This window comes from Bos indicus, chromosome 1 (assembly GCF_029378745.1).
Source record: "Bos indicus isolate NIAB-ARS_2022 breed Sahiwal x Tharparkar chromosome 1, NIAB-ARS_B.indTharparkar_mat_pri_1.0, whole genome shotgun sequence".
NCBI classification, from domain to species: domain Eukaryota; kingdom Metazoa; phylum Chordata; class Mammalia; order Artiodactyla; family Bovidae; genus Bos; species Bos indicus.
The window spans coordinates 69,642,475-69,659,192 of NC_091760.1; the positions used below are offsets into that span (position 1 = coordinate 69,642,475).

Genomic DNA, 16,718 nt, shown 5'->3' on the forward strand with positions numbered 1-16,718 from the left:
CAAGAACTGTGCTTGGCATATAGACAGCACTCAGTAGACATTTGTTGAATGAAAGAATAATAAAACCTTATCTTCAAATAAAAATTGAGCCTACAGGACCCAGGGTTCTTAAGGAATAAAAGAGCCCTCGTAGTAGGGCAGCATCTAGGTAGTTTTCTAGCAAAGAGACATTCTTAGGGAAATAGTCCAATTGTAATTTTTCCTGCAGAGGCTGTCTCCAGGATATCGGGGGCACTGGATGATACCCCGCCCCAGTCATTAATGATCAAGAAGCTGGGGGTTCCAGCTGTAGTAATGAGGAGATGGCTTTGTCACCACTGGGTGGGCATGGCAGAGTAGCAGCCTTTGGGCCTTTGGTCCCAGGTATGTGGTTGTTTGGCAGTAGAGTGTTTGGATTCTTTCTTAAAACATGAATATGAATGTCCCTAGCAGATTTGCACTCTCCATGTTGCCACTCCATGCCTCTCTTGAGTGTCCGATATCTGAATTCTTCTCATGTTTATCTTTCCTATTAATCCCCAAGGACATCTGAGCTTTGGCCCCTGCCCTCTATGAGTAAGGGCTCTGTTCTCTAGCAGCCCAGTGGGCACTTTGGATGGTTTTGCTGATAGAAGGGAAGTTGAAATACTACTGGTAAGTCTCAAGAACCAGCTTGTGGCTAGAGGACAAGGTGTCAGCTTGTCTAATCTGCCCGAAAGGCAGGGAATGCCTGTTAAAGTTCCTTGACCCAGTTATGCAAATAATCTATGTGGTATAATTAGGAAGTGACCCTTCCAGGGTTCCCATTGTATGTTCCCAACATAGCCCCTACCTAGCTTTACCTGCACCCCTGGGGCCAGCTAAGGTTCTCAGTGATCATTCTCTCATCACTCACTTGCCGTTTCTCCCACCGGTTAACACTCTTTAAGTCTGACTTGTGAAGACAGAAATGGCTTGCTGTCTACCAGTATCTTAGAATTGTATTTCCATTCTTTAGTTTCTGGCTTTCTCAGCTGGTCAGCTCACACACTCAAGACTAGAGCAACCAGTGCTCTTTGTATGATATTTCTGTACTTATTAGTAAACTATTGTAAATAATCAACAGAGATAGTCAGAATTTTTTTGCCTCTTCACAAAACCCCCAATGTCATTTTCAGGGCCAACTTCAAGATCTATAGAAGGCACTCCTGGAGAAGGAAATGGCAACCCACTCCAGTATTCTTGCCTGGAGAATCCTGTGGACAGAGAAGCCTGGTGAGCTGCTGTCCATGGGGTCGCACAGAGTCGGACATGACTGAAGCGACTTAGCAGCAGCAGCCACAAAAGGAACTCCTGGGCCCGTTTAGGAATGTGAGTTTCATGTGGAAACTTCAGCTTGACTGGTTTTATATACCCACAAGGCTAAAATCAATTTTAAATAGCATGTCAAAGCACAACTTAACAAAATTTTAACAAAATCTAGTTCTAGCCTTTAGCAGAAATCACTATTTTCATTATACATTGTTCAATCTGTTTTCAGTGGAACAGAAAATTATTCTCTCATATTTGTCATCATATGTAACATGGGGCTCTTGTCATCATACATACATGGGGTTCTTGAGGATGAGATGTTAGATAGCATCACTGACTCAATGAACAGGAGTTTGAGCAAACTCTGGGAGATAATAGAGGACAGAGGAGCCTGGCATGCAACAGTCTATCAGGTTGTGAAGAGTCAGACATGATTCAGCAACTGAACAACAACAACATTTGTGATCAGGAAATTGTTTCATGAGTGGAATTGAGTATTTTACCTAGGAATTATGTTCAAATATCATTTATAGTTGGTTTATACCAGACTTTGAAAACACCAGGACTAAGCATATCTGCAGTTTAACCTGATGGATTAGAAAATCGTGCCAGGAACAGATCTCACCATAACTAAGAGATCAGAGTTAACATCACTAGAATTGGATTTAATAGATATTGTGTACCTCCTGATAAGGATGCATCACGTTCAGGACTGTTCTGCAAAAATGCTCACTCTAACATTAAGGAAACATCCGGCAAACCCCATTTGAGGGAATATTCTACAAAATAACTACCCTATACTCATAAAAAATGTCCAAGTCATGAAAGATAAGACCTTTTTCCATAAAGCATGTTATAGGAATGATTGGCAACATTTAAGCAAAATAGAGTATCGATATTCCCTGGTGGCTCAGACAGTAAAGAATCTGCCTGCAGTACAGGAGACCTGGGTTCGATCCCTGGATGGGGAAGGTCCCCTGAAGGAGAGCATGGCAACCCACACCAGTATTCTTGCCTAGAGAATTCCATGGACAGAGTAGCCTGGTGGGGTACAGTCCATGGGTAGTACCGTCCAAAGAGTCAGACACAACTGAGCAACTAACAACACTGAAGTATTTAGGGATATAGGGGAATCTTCTCTGTAACTTATTCTCAACAGTTTGGAAACAGGAAGAAAAGAAAAAGGAAGTGGTAGAGTGTTATTAGTTGGGAAATCTGGGTGAAGGAGATATAAGAATACTTTGTACAAGATCTTGGCACTTTTCTCTAAATCTGAAATTATGTTTAAGTAATTTTTTAAAGAAATGACACCAGTGGGATCATACTCGTGAACTCAACCCCAGGTTGATATTCGTGAACTTATCAACCTGAGGATGCATTCCCTTAGTGTACCCTTAGCATACATCTGTGCTTTGGGCCCAGAGAGGCCAGGGAGGACCATGAGGGCACTGCTGAATGAAGAGCAGAGGGGAGAATGTAGACAGAGAAGCTGGGCTTGGTTGGGAGGCCCAGACTGAACAGTCTTATTTGCCTGCTGCTTTTTTCCAAGCCAGGTAGCAAGGCCCTAGAGGAAAACTCACTTGGGACAGGTCCTTAGGAAAGACAGGGCCAGGCTAAGACTGCAGGGTCTCAAGTTGTATTAATTCCTGGAAACCCTAAATCTTAACAGTTTCTTTCCTACACTCCCCCCACCCACCCACACACACACACAAATGTAGTTTCCAAAAAAAGGACCCTGCAAACCCAACCATTGACCACCTGTTACTTCCTCCAGATATGTAGTTCCCTCCTCTTTCATCTTGCCTCACCTCAGGTTCCCTAGGAAAATTTCCACTGTGACATTTTCAGTTAAGTAGCACATAATTAAAGTCTTAATGTTCCAGCAGCACCCTGCTTAGCTCTTTCCATCCCCCTCTGTAATTAAGCCTGGCATGGTTACCTTTCGTTAAGGTTACTACTGAATGGCACATTATAAGTTGAATTCAGGTCAGGCTTCCCATTGGCTCCTGCGTAGACTCTGATGTGATAGCACATAGCCAAAAATAACTGGTCTGGACTGTAACTTATCTCTTGCTTTGGTGTTCATAGGAGGTTTTGAGTTTGACTGTCAACCCTGTTTTCAGGATACCATCCTCAGGAATCCAATTCACCTTTTGTATTCCAGTCTGAGATGGAATAATAGCCAAGATGGATGCTAACAACCCTGCTTTCTATGACATATTAATAGAATTTTGGTAAATATTCCCTTTGAAGAGTAATCTACATGAGCATGTTAATTAGCATATTAAAGTTTCCTAGAAGTCCTACAGAAAGGAAACAGGTAGTTTCTTTAACCCATCTTAATTGATTGGGTGACACTTTGAACATCATAAAGAACAGGAAGCACTAGCCTACATGGATAGTTAAATTGCTAAGGTTAAGAGATGAGCACCTCAACAAAATTTCTTAGAGGTCTTAGAGGTCTCAACAACCTTTTCTTAGAGGTCTCTGGGTCTGAAAATAATCAGACTCCAATGAATTTTTTTGCTTTGTCCTTAGCTATTCATCACCAGCTATTTAATGAGCACCTCTGTAACCAAAGGGCTTCTGCTGGGGATATAAAGACAGAGGACATCTCTGTGCTCAAGGACATTCCTTAGAGTTAGGGAGGTAAAGGACATAAACAAGCATTTATCAGTGCCAAATGAATCGCATGAGAGATACTCCCAGAAAAATAGGAGGATTATGCTGGGCTTAGTCACCTAAGAACTCCTAGGTAGGCTTTAGACAAGCGAGAGGCTGCAGAAATGGTTTGAGCAAAGAGAAATGCAGTGAACTGAATGATTAGCTGAAAGCAGATGGCTCATATAGGATAGTTGTTTCTAAACGTTAACATACATCAAAATTACTTGCAGGGCTTGTTTAGAACACAAGAGTGCTGAGGTACCCTCTTAATTTCTCATCTGGTACCTCAGGAGCGGGACCCAATATTTTGCATTTCTAACAAGTACCCAGATGATGGTTATCTTGCTGCTCTGGGGACCACAGTTTGAGAACCTTAGATTATCAAAGAGTGGAAGCTCAGAGAGCTGGAAATGTGAGCTCGGGCCTGACCATGGAGTACCTTAAATGGCAGGCTAAGTTAGACTTTATTAGTCAAGTTTTAAATGGGGACTTGACCGAAGTGATAGAATTGTTCTCGTAGTAGAGAGACATCGAATAGATAAGACAAAAAGAGTAGCTTCAGAGAGACCAGTTTGGAGGTTGTTGTTAACCCATAGTTAAAACAAGAGGCTTTAAAATCTCTGAATTAGGGCTGTGACAGCAGGAATGGGAAGAGGCATATCCTTGCAGAAACCTTTGTGAATGAAGAATCTGCTTGCAGGACAGAAAAACTGAAAGATAGTCTTGGTCATTCTCTGAGAGTCTTCAGTTAAATACAGTAACTTACATAATGTCATTTTGAGGCTTTGTGTGTATTACTGGAGCTGAACTTGTTTATGTTCACACGTTCTGAAAAGTGGGAAATGTTACCATGTTAGGTAATAGGGTAAGGCTATTTTAGAGAGCTTACATTTAACCTGTGTGTGTGCTGTGTGCTTAGTCACTCAGTTGTGTCCGATCTTTGCAACCCCATGGACTGTAGCCTGCCAGGCTTCTCTGTCCATGGAGATTCTCCAGGCAAGAATACTGGAGTGCGTTGCCATGCCCTCCTCCAGGGGATCTTCCCAACCCAAGGATCGAACCCAGGTCTCCGCATTGCAGACAGATTCTTTAACATCTGAGCCACCAGGGAAGCCCACCTGTGAGCTTATTTGAAGGCTTAGGAGAAAGCAGTGGTGTGGATACATCCTGGACTCAGGAGTGGCCCTTCTCTGCCAGGAGAATTTTGCTTCCTTGCCAGGCATGGCACTTGGAAGCGTGGCCAATGAGGACAAGAAGCCAGAAGAAGACACCTTCCCCAGCCTTGGGACCTGACAGGTGCTTGTGTCATAACTAGAAGACTTCCTTGTGCTCATGATATGTTTATAGAAGAAAACAGATCCCAGGTGACCTCGGTTCCTACTGATGCTGATTCTTGTTGCCCTATTACAACTAGAAACCATTACTTAAACAAAAATTCTGTATTTAGGTTTTAGTCTAATATGTAGTTTAACACTAATAGGTTTCATACTAGTAATTCTGTATTTAGGTTTTATCCTTTATTCAGTCTCAGTTTAGGGAAGTTTTACCACAGTCTTTTGGTGGTGATGTTTTGAACTGTTCAGAAGCCTTTTCAGAGAGTTTCCTATTCCACAGTTTAGAAAAAAAAAAAATGTGCATTCCTCTCCAGAGGCTGTGGACAAGTCTCAGAGATAAAATACTATCGATGAAACTAATGTCTAGAATATTTGCTCTTGGAAGAGAAGTAGAGCTCTGTTCACTGACTTTTGCCTGATTTGATGTGTCAAGCTTCAGAATTCTTCGCCCTTAACTTCCAGAGCCAACTAGGGGGAATAGTTTATCATATGAGCCAGTGTGATAGCCTGTGACAGCCATGATGTAGCGTGTTTCAGTTTAGTTCAGTCACTCATTCATGTCCGATTCTCTGTGACTCCATGGACTGCAGTACGCCAGGCTTCCCTGTCCATCACCAGCTCCGGGAGCTTGCTCAAACTCTTGTCCAGTTGAGTCGGTGGTGCCATCCAACCGTCTCATCCTCTGTCGTCCACTTCTCCTGCCTTCATTCTTTCCCAGCATCAGGGTCTTTTCCAATGAGTCAGTTCTTTGCATCAGGTAGCCAAAGTATTGGAGCTGCAGCTTCAGCATCAGTCCTTCCAATGAATATTCAGGACTAATTTCCTTTAGGATTGACTGGTTTGATCTCCTTGCAGTCCAAGGGACTCTCAAGAGTCTTCTCCAACACCACAGTTCAAAGGCATCAATTCTTTGGTGCTCAGCTTTCTTTATGATCCAACTCTCACATCCATATATGACTACTGGAAAAACCATAGCTTTGACTAGATGGACCTTTGTTGGCAAAATAATGTCTCTGCTTTTTAATATGCTGTCTAGGTTTGTCATAGCTTTTCTTCCAAGGAGCAAGTGTCTTTTAATTTTGTGGCTGTAGTCACCATCTGCAGTGATTTTGGAGCCCAAGAAAATAAAGTCTGTCACTGTTTCCATTGTTTTCCTTATCTGTTTTCCGTGAAGTGATGGGACCAGATGCCATGATCTTAGTTTTTGAATGTTCAGTTGTTAGCCAGCTTTTTCACTCTCCTCTTTCACTTTCATCAAAAGGCTCTTTAGTGCCTCTTTACTTTCTGCCATAAGAGTGGTGTCATCTGCATTTCTGAGGTTATTGATATTTCTCCTGGCAATCTTGATTGTAGCTTGTGCTTCATCCAGCCTGGCATTTTGCATGATGTATTCTGCATAGAAGTTAAACAAGCAGGGTGACAATATACAGCCTTGATGTACTCCTTTCCCAATTTGGAACCAGTCTGTTGTTCCATGTCCAATTCTAACTGTTGCTTCTTGACCTGCATACAGATTTCTCAGGAGGTAGTTAAGGTGGTCTGGTATTCCATTTCTTTAAGAATTTTCCACAGTTTGTTGTGATCCACACAGTCAAGGCTTTGGTGTAGGCAATAAAGCAGCAGCAGATGCTTGTCTGGGATGGGGGAGGGGATGGACTCAGTGCTCTTTGATGTCTCTCGTCCCTCTGCCTCTGGCTCAGAGAGAAGATTACACAGGTGAAACTGAGGCCAAGGAAACATGACAATGAACAGTTGGAAATTTTATTTTACTCTGCATCCAGTGGCCTCCTGCCAGAAGTCGAAGTAGAAATTGTGGGAACACGGCACTGAAGCAACCAGCAGTAGTCAATGGAGATCTGGACTGAATTAGAACAGAATTCCAAAGAATTCATCTATATTAGAGCCAGGGATGCTGACTTTTAACTCTTGTGGAGATTGCTTTTCTGTTGGAGAAGATCCCGATATGAAGAGCTAACGTCCCAGTGGGCTTTGAAGATGAAAAGGATTCCTGCCCTATATGGATGCCACTGGGATTTGGAATTGTCCCTGTGGTTCAGATCTCTGCACCTGCTCCAGGATAGGGCCAGCAGGGAAGAGAAGGGGACCAATAAGTAGAAAGTAAATAAGAGAGAGCTCAGAAACTTAACACAATGTTGTTAGTCAAGCATGTGTGCTAAGTCACTTCTGACTCTGTGACCCCAGGGACTGTAGCCCACAAGACTTCTCTGTTCATGGGATTCTCCAGGCAAGAATACTGAAGTGGGCTGCCATTCCCTTCTTCAGAGGATCTTCCCAGCCCAAGGGTCGAACCCGAGTCTCTTATGTCTCCTGCCCTGGAAGGCAGGTTCTTTACCACTAGTGCCACCTGGGAAGCTAGTACAGTCAACTATTCTCCAATATAAAATTTAAAAAAATTTGTAAAAACATAGAGCCCAAAGCCATGTGCTTTTGAGGCTCAGCGTGGACCTTCATTTGATATTTTTAATTTAATGAGAAAAATAAGACAGATATTATAAGTCATAGAGATCTGAACGTTAAAAATATATTTTAAAAAGCATAAAAATAGCCTGAGTAGAGTGGTGAAGAATGATAAGTTGGCAAGGGACTTACTGGAGAAGAAATTCCTGAACTAAGTGTGTAAAAGCTATGACTTAATAAGCAGGAAACAGGGTTTGCACTATGCATTTGGGACTTGAATCAGGCTAAGAGGTGAGGGAGGGAATATCCTGAGCCAGGCTGTTTGCCAGCTTTAGTCTAAGGTTGTGGTAGGAGCAATCGCAAGGGCAACAAGTTTCCTAGTTTTTGGACCAGGCTGATTCTCCCACATGTCCTGTTGCTGTCACCGTAGCAGCTTTCCTTTGCTACCAAGTGGCCCAGACACCAAGACAGGCAACCAAGTGGTTTTCAGGGAAGTCAACCATGCCAGGAACTGGGGGTGCCTTGCTTCAGGACCTCATTGGCAAGTGCAACCAGGAGACCATTTTTGCTAAACATTCTGCGAAAAGACCTGCCAGGGCCCTTCTGTTGTATCATGAAGGATACACTAATACTGTAGGTTTTGTGCTCTCCATGCTTATAAACAATTGAACTTGTGGGTTTATTACCCAGAGAATTGCCTTCTTGACCTTCCTTCCCATCATACAACCTTCTCTAGATGTGCAATTTCCAGTGTGAAAAAAAAAGGGTGTGATACTTCTGATTTTTATATTAAGTAAATTATTTATAGAAAGCCAAAGAAAACAAATGTTTGGGCATAGATAATCTCTATAGGCAGATGTATTTGAATGCATTCACATTACATATAACTTAGGACATTGAGAGCAATAAGAATGAGTTTACAGTTATTCTTGTATCATTGGAGCTGAAGCAAAACACAATAACAGGTGTTTAAAGGACTTTTTTATAAATATCTAATGATTATAGAAATCTTTGTGATTTCTTCTGATTTCAGCTACTGGAGTCAAAACTTCCAAAACAATATTATGATGAATACCAGCAAGAATTTTATAGACCTATTGTCCATCTAGAGGGTGGGTGATGAGGTATGACTAATAAAGAACAGCTAAACCCCAAATCTTTTAGCAATTACATAATACAGTGTATGAATTACATACTGTGTCTATGTATTACGAATCACATCTGCCTTTGGGATGTGATTGAATACCGTCACTGAACTGCAGAAGACTGGATGAAATGAGCTTTCCTTCTTGAGTTGTGCCCGTGGAGTCAATGTATAAAATGGTGGGCCAGCTTAGTGAGTTATGCATCTGGGCACTCGTAACCCCCAAAACCTTGGGTGCCATCTGTGCATGTGTGTACTCTGGGATCCCAGCCCAGCCCTTCTGAGGACACCATTCCTGGTCTGTGGGACTACTAAACACACAAAACTAATAGAACTGCCTTCTTTTTGTCTAGGAGTTGTGGTCCTTCACTTTCAACCCACTTTGAGATCAGTGAAAAGAAAGCTGAACCTGTATTTTGTGATTAGAAAACTGGCAGATGACAGATCTGTGGATGCAGCTGTATCCTAAATTTGCATTCTTTGGTGACTTGTACACAATGTATTCTTTAGGAATAGTTTTGCAAAATTTACACTAGAGCAAAAAGAAAGTAGAAGCTTTTCTTTTTTAGGTGTAACATTAAAAGTGAAATAAATATGAGGCAAAACATTTCAGGAAGAAAATTTAATTTATAAATGAACAAAATTTCTAGTATATTCAGTCACTACCCCTGTTGTATACAAATATCTTATATTTTGGTTAATAATGAAAGGTTACGCAACTAAAAGAATATACAGCATAAACAGTGGACTTACTAGGATGTGTTCAAGTATGTAAACTCTCATGGGCTTTATTCCAATTTTCATCTTTATGTCAAGCAGACAGCTCTCATCTCCTGTGGTGCTTAGAAACATGATTCTTGAATACCTAAAATTATGGAACCTTTCTCTCAAGGCTTAGACCAATAATGTTGATATGTTTATTCCAACCCCATGATGTTATCTGAGACCCTAATATTCACAGCAAGGGAACATTTCATGCAAAGATGGGCTCAATAAAGGACAGAAATGGTATGGACCTAATAGAAGCAGAAGATATTAAGAAGAGGTGGCAAGAATACACAGAAGAACTATACAAAAAAGATCTTCACGACCCAGATAATCACAATGGTGTGATCACTCACCTAGAACCAGACATCCTGGAATGTGAAGTCAAGTGGGCCTTAGAAAGCATCACTACAAACAAAGCTAGTGGAAGTGATGGAATTCCAGTTGAGCTATTTCAAATCCTGAAAGATGATGCTGTGAAAGTGCTGCACTCAATATGCCAGCAAATTTGGAAAACTCAGCAGTGGTCACAGGACTGGAAAAGGTCAGTTTTCATTCCAATCCCAAAGAAAGGCAATGCCAAAGAATGTTCAAACTACCACACAATTGCACTCATCTCACATGCTAGTAAAGTAATGCTCAAAATTCTCCAAGCCAGGCTTCAGCAATACCTGAACCATGTTCAAGCTGGTTGTAGAAAAGGCAGAGGAACCAGAGATCAAATGGCCAACATCCGCCGGATCATCGAAAAAGCAAGAGAATTCCAGAAAAGCATCTATTTCTGCTTTATTGACTATGCCAAAGCCTTTGACTGTGTGGATCACAATAAACTGTGGAAAATTCTGAAAGAGATGGGAATACCAGACAACCTGACCTGCCTCTTGAGAAACCTGTATGCAGGTCAGGAAGCAACAGTTAGAACTGGCCATGAAACAACAGACTGGTTTCAAATAGGAAAAGGAGTACATCAAGGCTGTATATTGTCACCCTGCTTATTTAACTTATATGCAGAGTACATCATGAGAAACGCCAGGCTGGAAGAAGCACAAGCTGGAATCAAGATTGATATCAATCACCTCAGATATGCAGATGACACCACCCTTATGGCAAAAAGTGAAGAGGAACTAAAAAACCTCTTGATGAACGTGAAAGAGGAGAGTGAAAAAGTTGGCTTAAAGCTCAACATTCAGAAAACTAAGATCATGGCATCTGGTCCCATCACTTCTTGGGAAATAGATGGGGAAACAGTGGAAACAGTGTCAGACTTTATTTTTCTGGGCTCCAAAATCACTGCAGATGGTGATTGCAGCCATGAAGATGCTTACTCCTTGGAAGGAAAGTTATGACCAACATAGATAGCATATTCAAAAGCAGAGACATTACTTTGCCAACAAAGGTCCGTCTGGTCAAGGCTATGGTTTTTCCAGTGGTCATATATGGATGTGAGAGTTGGACTGTGAAGAAGGCTGAGCACCGAAGAATTGATGCTTTTGAACTGTGGTGTTGGAGAAGACTCTTGAGAGTCCAGAGTCTTCCAGAGATCCAACCAGTCCATTCTAAGGGAGATGAGTTCTGGGTGTTCTTTGGAAGCACTGATGCTGAGGCTGAAGCTCCAATACTTTGGCCACCTCACGCGAAGAGTTGACTCATTGGAAACGACTGATGCTGGGAGGGACTGGGGGCAAGAGGAGAAGGGGACGACAGAGGATGAGATGGCTGGATGGCATCACTGACTCAATGGACGTGAGTTTGGGTGAACTCTGGGAGTTGGTGATGGACAGGGAGGCCTGGCGTGCTACAATTCATGGGGTTGCAGAGAGTTGGACACGACTGAGCGACTGAACTAAATATTCACAGCCATTCAGTTGCCTGGTCATCAAGCCCATCAGAAGCTCCTGTTCCTAGGGATACCCTGTAGGTAAAGAGGCATGTGTCATCTCCAGGGAGTAACCTGTACTGCTTAAACTTCTTAATCGTGGGAGGGTGGACAGCAATGACCTGGTAGCCCAAGGATGTGACTCCTTATACTCCAGTGAGATTTTAGGCATTGATTGTAAGTTATTCTATGTTGGAAGGGAGAATAGCACAGAATAGCAACTGGTAACCCTAAGTTTTTCTTTGTTTTCATGAAGCATAGCACTTTGAGGTTAAAAATGGCCTTACGTTATCTAGTCTAGCCTTTAGAAGAACATACAGATGTAGTGAAGGAAGATACAGAGTAGAATCACAGACATGGAACTAGGGGAGATAGTTATGGTTTTATTACTTTTTATGTAACTTAGATGGTACTTCCAGTGGAAGTATAACATTTGTTATAAGCACTTCACAAATATTTATTCCTTAATCCTAATAACAGCCCTATAGGGTTGATACTAATGTTATCTTCATTTACTGATGAGAAAACTGAGATAGACAGAGATCAAGTAATTGGCCCAGTGGTAGGGCAAGACTTTGAATGCACTGTGTCTAATCTGACCATTTTATGGATGAAGAAACAGAGGCCTGAATGTCTGTCCAGTGCTGCCATCTCTCTGTTGCCATCCATTAGGTAGGCACCAGTAGATTATTCTTGAATCATATAATCAAGGCAGGGAAATTATGCCACTTATACTGAAAGAAGTTTTCTTTTTTAATCTGCTTGAACAAAATATCATTAAGAGATGAATGTTGGTGTCAAGAATTCTCTAGTCATCGGTGAAGCTTTGGAATGTGTTCTGTGACCATGCATCATGTCTACTTTTCTTAGATACTAAGGAAGAAATTGGGCAGTTTAGAGAGGTGGCTAGGGAATTAAATTAGAACATTATCTAGATACAAAAATAAACTCAAAATGAATGAAAGACCTAAGCATAAGACCAAATACAGTACTGTAAAACTCCTAGAGGAAGATGTAGGTGCACACTACTCTTTGACATAAATCACAGCAATATTTTTTTGTCTCTCTACCCTAGAGTAACAGAAACAGAAGCAAAAATAAACAAATGGAACCTAATTAAACTTAAAAGCTTTGGCACAACAAAGGAAACCATAAACAGAAGAGACAACTATGAGTTGGGAGAAAATACTTATGAACAATGCTAGCAACAAGGGATTAATCTCCAAAATATACAAACAGCTCATACAGCTTAATATTAAAAAAAACAGCAAACAACCCAATCAAAAAATGGCCAGAAGACCTAAATAGACACTTCTCCAAAGACATACAGATGGCCCACAGCCAGCCACATGAAGAGGTGTTCAATATTGCTAATTATTTGAGAAATGCAGATTAAAACTACAATGAGGTATCACTTCACACTGATCAGAATGGCGATCATCAAAGAGTCTAGAAATCACATGTGCTAGAGAAGATGTGGAGAAGAAGGAACCCTCTACACTGTTGTTGGAAATACGCATTGGTGCAGCTCCTATGGAGAACAATATGGAGATTCCTTAAAAACTAAAAATAGAATTATCATATGATCCAGTGATCTCATTCCTAGGCAGATATCCAAGGAAAAGTCTCATTTGAAAAGATACCTGCTCCCCAATGTTTATAGCAGCACTATTTTTAATAGCTAAGACATGGGAGCAACCTAAATGTCCATCAACAAATGAATCAATAAGGAAGATGTAGTGTGTGTATGTATATATATATATACACACACACATATTATACATATAATGGAATATTACTAATCCATAAAAAAGAATGACATAATGCCATTGCAGCAACATGGATAGACCTTGAGATTATCATTTTAAGTGAAGTCCAAATACCATAGTGTATCACTTACATATGAAGTCTTAAATGATATAAATGAACTTATTTACAAAATGGAAACTGACTCCAGACATAGAAAACAAGTTTATGATTACCAAAGGGGAAAGAGGGGGGAGGATAAATTAGGACTTTGGGGTTAACATATACACACTACTCTATATGGGCTACATGGGCTTCCCTTGTGTCTCAGTTGGTAAAGAATCCGCCTGCAATGCAGGAGACCTGGGTTCGATCCCTGATTGGGAAGATTCCCCTGGAAAAGGGAAAGGCTACCCACTCCAGCATTCTGGCCTGGAGAATACCATGGAGTGTACAGTCCACGGGTCACAAAGAATTGGACATGACTGAGCGACTTTCACTCACTACTGTATATAAATTCGATAAACAAGGATTTACTGTATAGCACAGGTAACTATATTCAACATCTTATAATAACCTATAATAGTGAAGAATCTGAAAAAATATGTATATATGTACACACACATATGTATAACAATCACTTTGCTATACACCTAAAACCAACATAACTTTGTAAATCAATTATAGTTCAATTAAAAGAAAGATTTAAAACAAGAAAATATGGCAAAAAAAAATTGTCTACCTACCTAGGTGGTAGGTACCTGAATGTTAATTTTTTTCTATATATTTTTCTCTGTCTTAAAAATATCTCATAGTAAAATCAACCTCAGAATATTTTTTTTCCTGATCTAGAAAGGATGGACATACCAAGGAACTTTATTACCTGCACATTACCTGTCTTCTCAGTGACTTAAAGCCAGATACCAACCTTATGAGGCAGTTTTTAATGCCTCAAGGCTAAAGATGAAGCCTTAGTTCAGAACCCTGGAGAGATGTAGAGGTGCCTGGATTCTGGTCCTAGCTTTATGACTAACTGATCTATGACCATGGAGTTCCCAAATACAAGCTTTCCTTGCAATACAAGCTTTCCTTGCCTTATCTGTAAAATTAGTGAGACTGAGATTGTTTTCATCATTGAAATGTTGTAACATATAAATTATATATAAATGTATATTTATATTATATTAATGTTGCATAGACTAGCAATGTGATGGTCCTTTTTACAATAATTATAGAGGCTAAAAGAATACATGGTATAAACACAAATGTTGGACTAAGATTAAATATATGTGTAGTGGAGTCAGATCTAGGTATAAATTTTGCTTCTCTGCCACTTACCAACACTGACCCTTGGTTTCTTGGAACACTCTATTTCCTAAAATGACAATCCTACTAAATAGTACCTATCTCAGCTTGGGGAGATTTGATGAAATAACAGTATTACTGTTGTAGTTGTTACAAATCAGTCAGTTAACTGTTGTGCCTGGAAAGGTACTAGAATAAATTTTCAAACAGCTCATTGCATCCATTTTTCAAAGACAGGATGAGCATCACGTGCCAATTATTCTTTGAAGTAGCAATAAACTAAGTATAAATTTGAGACTAAATGATGTCATATTCTTTCGCATTCAAAGTGATTTAGAGGCAGCCCTGCCTCAATACAGGACCCTAACTGTAAATGACAAATTAGAGGTTGCTTCCAATTCTTGAATTCTCTTTTATGTGGGCTGTGGTTGAATGGCCCTAATTGTTTTTCACAGAATAAACTTGAAACAAAAGTGAGAATACTCTTGATTTTTATTTGTACTTTGTAATCTGTCCACTTGCCACTAATCTGTGCAGAATGCACCAAAGCAGAACCAGATGACAGAGAGACAAGAAGAATGGTCAGTCAAAATTTGCATTCTTAAATCTCAAAGCCAGCCTATGGTTTGCCATGGAACAGAAAATGTATTCAGTCATCTGTCTGCGTAGTAGTACCAGGCACAGTTAATGTAGCTGGGCCTCTAGCTCTGCTGACATAACATATGCTGATATCTAAGTTTTGAAGGCTTGGATTTAATAGAACTTTGTGGTATCACATGGGTATGGTGAATGGAAAGCCTCTGCAGCTTATCGACAGAAAGATAAGAGGCCCACTACCAGTGCTTCTGAGATGTTTATCACCCAGGCTTCTGAGAACAAGAGTTTGGTCCATACCAAACACTTGAGAAATAATGTCAACACAACCAAGACCACAGCCAACACAGAATTCTCTTGAGATAAGATTACAACTTTGTCCTTAAAGAGACGTCAAGCAGGCCAGTCGATCCCCACATAGTCCCTGAGCTGAGCAGCCCTCTGAGTGTTCCTTCATACCAAGGGGCTTTAGGAGCTCAATTTTTAATGCTTCTACATGCAGATATTCTGCCGTTGTTTTCCAGAGTATGCACAGAACTCTGACCATAGCTAAGGAAGTTCCCACAGGGTCAACAGCCTGAGCTTGGTGCCTATGAGATCCACCAGTATAACAGCTGGAGGCAGCTCTCTATTGGCAAAAACATTGATTCACTTTAAGGCTTTATACTGAATGTATTGGGCAGGTCTAGGCTGTAGGGCCTCCAAGGCCAGGTTAGACCTCTAGTCTGGGTCTCAGATAAAGTCATTATAGGAAAAGATGATTTGGTCTTTGAGACAACTGGGTATGAAAAGTCACAGCAATACTCTGTTTAAATACCAGCATGTAAACTGGTACCAGGGTAAGAGGACCCATCAGGGGTGAGGTGAAACTGGTCAGGTGTTCTCCCAAGACCTTTCGCCATTGAGAAGCAGCAGCACAAAAGAGACTGCTCACCTTTGGTGTGTCATCCAGATACTAGCCCTATCACATCTTGCTTTGAAATGCCTCACATTCCTTCTTTTGTCCTCGCTGTGTCGTAGTGTGGCCTTCTGGATTCAGTCTTCTTCCCAGGGCTATGTTACATGTAGTTACCAAATTAATTAAAAGACAAAAGCCCTTTCTATCACCCCATTTCCCAGTAGAGTCTCATAATAAAATTCATACTCCTCTAGTTTATTATTAAATGTTTTCACTCTTCTTTCTGTCCAGTTTTCCTTCTGTTAATCTGTATTTCATTTAAAGGATCTATTTAAGGGCTGTGCTAACTTATTTTTCCATTTTCCTGCTTCTGTGCTTTTGTTCCTGCCATCTCCCCCTTTTGGAATTCCTTCTCTTCTATTCAGACACATCTTTTCCATTAAAGCTTTTCAGACCAGTCTTGCTGCCTACACTGATCTGACCCTCCTCTGAACTCTGTTTCTTTATCGTCTAGAGTCCATGCCAGCCCTTTGGCAATTAATCATATAGTGCTTTGTGCATTTATCTTTATTTTGCGTGTCCTGTCTTGCTCTTTGGCTCTTGTCTTTCTCGTTCTCTCTGTCTCTCTGTCTCTCTCTGTGTATGTAACTAAATAAGGGGTTTGAAAATAAAATCTGTCTTATACAACTTTAGAATACTCATCAG

At 40.7% G+C, this 16,718-nt stretch overlaps 1 protein-coding gene across 27 annotated transcripts in view; it reads left to right on the top strand.

The window, feature by feature from the left end:
• KALRN (kalirin RhoGEF kinase) overlaps positions 1-16,718 on the top strand; it is a 689,644-nt gene that overhangs the window by 590,334 nt on the left and 82,592 nt on the right. The gene's annotated exons all lie outside the window — the stretch shown is intronic.